This window comes from Trichosurus vulpecula, chromosome 4 (genome assembly GCF_011100635.1).
Source record: "Trichosurus vulpecula isolate mTriVul1 chromosome 4, mTriVul1.pri, whole genome shotgun sequence".
Lineage (NCBI taxonomy): Eukaryota > Metazoa > Chordata > Mammalia > Diprotodontia > Phalangeridae > Trichosurus > Trichosurus vulpecula.
The window spans coordinates 61,487,029-61,491,320 of record NC_050576.1 but is presented as its reverse complement, the minus strand read 5'-3'; positions in this window follow the sequence as shown (position 1 = coordinate 61,491,320).

The following is a 4,292-nucleotide window of genomic DNA, read 5'->3' as shown; positions in this document are numbered from 1 at the left end:
AGGGCACCACCATGTTCCCAGTCACCCAGATTGACCTAGATGTCACCCTCAACTTTTCATCTTCTCTCACCCCTCCTCACATGAATAATAGCAACAATATAATCATAGCTAATGTTTATATAGTACTTTGAGGTATGAAAAGCACTTCAGAAATATTATCTCATCTTATTCTCATAACCACCCTGGGAGGCAGATGCTATTATTATCATCCCCATTTTACAGATGAGAAAACTGAGGCAGACTTATCTAGGATCACATAGCTTAGTGTCTGAAGCCAGATCTGAACTCATCTTCCTGACTCCAGCTCCATATCTAATCAATTGCTAAGTCCTGTTGATTGTACCTTCATATCTCATATACCCCATCCCCTTTTCTCCTTGGACACTGTTACTACGCTGGTTCTGGCCTTCATTACCTCATAAACGCCATGATGGTCAGAGTCCAAAGCAGGGACTACGATAAGGCCAGCATGAGAAGTATCACCATTATAGCCACTGCTGTGGAAAATAGGGAAAGAATCCCTTCGCCCATCCCCACCAAGGGTCATAACAGCACAAGAGGGGTTTGGGATTATTTAGTCCAAATTTTGTTTTCCCAGAGATAAGAATTTTATAGCAGTAGTCTTGTTCCCAGCTATTATTTCTAGGAGATCCAGTGGGACTACACTTAAGAGGAGGTTCTTACTTAGCTACTCTGGTCAATATGCTGATCCACAACAATTCTATAGGATTCATGATGAAAAATACTATCCATCTCCAGAGAGAAACTGATGAAACCTGAGTGCAGACTGAGGCATATTTTTTCACCTTTTTTAAAAAAACATAGCTAATGTGGAAATGTTTTGCATGACTTCATATGTACAATAGGTATCATATTGCTTGCCCTTTCAACAGGGTGAGGAGGGGTTTCAGGGAGGGAGAGAATTTAGAACTCAAAAAATATTTTAAAAGAGGCTTCTAAAATGAATTTATTTCTTGCTATAAGACAATTCTTATTTACATATAGCTATATTAATAACTGTGTCCTTTAACCCTTGAATTGAAAGGTTTTTTTTTAAATTTTAATTAAGAAAAATTGTTTTTTCCCCATTGTTTCCTATCCCTTTGGGGGAAGGGAAAGAAAAATAAATTCCTTGTAACATATATGCTTGTCAAGCAAAGGAATTTCCCTCATTGGGCATGTTCAAAAACCATATCTCATTAGGGGATAGATAATATGCTTCATCATCAAACCTCTGGAACATATTTTAAAAGTTTATTTTCCTCCACCATTTCTCCTCACCCCCCCCCAATATAATTTGAGTCAGCATTCAGATATAGAATGTCAAAGGGAATAGTTCTATGTACCTCCATTGGAGGCCTTCGATTACTTGAAAGAACCCTGTCACCCTCCTGGCACTGCTCAAGCAAAGATCCATGACCATACTGGCTACCATCCTATATACCGAAGTCATTTTAATTGCTTCTTGCTTTTTCACTTTCACTCCTAAAACCAGTCAAGGTCTCCTCAGTTGCCCAATTTTAATTTCATAAGTTGTCAACTTGTTGTCAACATAGCACCTCAAGATTATATGTAAGTGCATTGGTAATTAAGTTGGGCTTTTAAGAGTTTGGTTTCCTTGATTAAATTAGGAGTCCTTGATGACCTCCTTGCCTCAAGGGAAAGCCTAGTTTACATGGGTTTGAGTGACATGTCTGTTACATCAGAGGGTTTTAGACCACGTGGGTTTAAGTAGCATTTTTGTGATGCTTTTAGGTCACATGGGTGAGTCACATGTGTGACTCACTTTTGACCCTGAACAAGATATATAAACACAGAGGTTGGCATTCTCTCTGGGAGCTCTGAGCCACAGGAGGAGTGACACGTGACTGTGGGCCAGCCCTTGTCAAGCTCCCCAGCTGGTGAACTCAGATACTGATGCTTTTTGGTAACTATGAATTGTGATTTGGTCTGTTTCTAATGTATGTTTGTATTTGTATTTGCTCTGAAGTTCAGGTTGCTGGCTTTTCCTCCTGAATTAAGTGTGTTTATATGTATATGTTGGATTAAAATAATTGTTAACCCCTCAACATTACTTTCCTTAGTAAAGTAAAACAAAAGAACCTGTGCTGCCAGCATTCTTATTGGGCTTGTGTTGGTCTTTCACCCCCACAACAGCTGCTAGCCAAATTGCTGCAACAGTAAGATCCTCCATATCCCCCTCAACAGCTAACTTTGAGTAAATTGGAACATTTGAATCCCATATTCTTAACCCTTCAACTAATTACTATGCTCAAAGATTCCATGACATAGGTTTGGAAGTAGAGATAATGTTTTATTCCCCACCAACCACCATCCTAGAATCACTGAAAAGGGAGTAGGTTTGTAAAAAGTCAGAAGTTGTGATTTTCTTGTACAAAAAGGGAAAGCTGCTAAGTAATTTGTAGGTGCCAATACCACCACTCCAATCTGAACACAGATTTAAAGGACCACAGCATCCCATCCCCACCTCCAGCAAGTGATAATTAATATCCATATATACATGTCTTCATGCAAGGCCTTCCTGTTTCTCTTTCCTAAGGCAGATACTGAGTTCACATAATCATTCATTGGAAAGCTTTTGCCACCAAATGAGAACTTAACAAAGCCTTCAGTTACAGCAAAAGGCTAAATTCGATTGGTGATATTTAGCTTCTCGATTGATATTTAATGGTAGTAACTGTGGGTGAGATTAATGAAATTTCTTTAATCCCTGCCTCCAACATACACAAATCATGTGTCAAATCATTCAATGAACTATTATCTAGATTGTTTTGTTGTGGTCAACTTTTGTTTCAAGTATATTGAAAATCCAGGAACTGGATATGGAATAGCTGTTTTTCATGTCACACCAAGCCTACACAGAAGAGAATCTTGTTTGGTCTATTGGGTCTACCACTGGCAAAAATTTTGATTGTGAACTAATGGACCTAAAGACAAGATTATATTCTAGCCCATCGTAAGAAAACCTAACATGAATTTTTTTTTTTTTTTGCCAATGATAGTATTTCCCAAAGGTGTAATAACCATGTTGTCCGAAAACTAAGAGGCTTTTGTAAAAAAATACACACAGATACAAAGCATATCCTTAGTTAGTAGTGGTCAATATATATCCATATGGAATGATTTGCAAAAGCTTTTGGTTTTGTATGCCAAAGAAAATTGTGGTTCACATTGCTCATTCCCACCTGTTATACTAACCTACTTGGTGTTCCCTGGCTAAGACATGCCATCTCTTGGCCTTTGCATGTTCACCCACCACCTTAGCCTTGGAACTTTGTTCTCTTGGCCTCCATTTCTTGTAATCTCATCTTCCTTTAAGGCTCAGAGCAATTGCCATCTCCAACTTAAGGACTTTCTTGTCTAATTTATATTTGTTTTGCATATATCTTTGCATTCTCTTACATACATGGTGGCACAGTGGATAGGGTGCAGTGCTTGGAATCAGGAAGACATCTTCATGAGTTCAAATCCAGCCTCAGATATTTACTAGCTGTGTAACCCTGTTTGCCTCAGTTCCTCATCTGTAAAATGAGCGGAAGGAAATGACAAAGCAGTCCAGTATCTTTGCCAAGAAAAACCCAAGAATGAGGTCACAAAGTTGGACGTAGCTGAAACATTATAACATGTTGCTTTCCCTTGTTGAATGTAACCTCCTTGAAACAAGTACTGTCTTATTCTTGTCTTCACGTCATCAGTGCCTTGGACAGTGATTGTCACATAGAAAGCACTTAATAAATCCTTACTGAAATGAATCAGACTTTAACAGGTAACCAAGGAGCTAGACCTGTGTATGCCCTGGGATATATTGTTTTGTATTTAGATGGACATGATTCTACCTAAAGGTTACTGTAACTAATGACTAATAAACTATTATGTAAATGCATTTTAGATGGAAATCACCATAGAAATAATTATGTAATAATGCCAGGAATAGCTCTCCACATTTACAAAGAGAAGAAAGCGTTAACCCAGGAAGCAGGAAGCACTGGCTACTTGAAACACCTGCAGAAGTACTTTTTACCCTGAAAGAAAGCTAAATTGGTCATGAATTGCATTTAAGCACCCATTACTCCTTAAAATGAAAGGACTATTTAATGTACTTTCATTTTTAGATAGTTCTAATGATTTACATGTAACCAGTGAATCTGTATTTACATCACAAAATATGAAAGGAAAAAACCACAAACCACAGACTCAAGTACCACTGGAAGCATTAAAAACACACACACACACACACACACACACACACACAAGAAACCAGCCCCAGCATA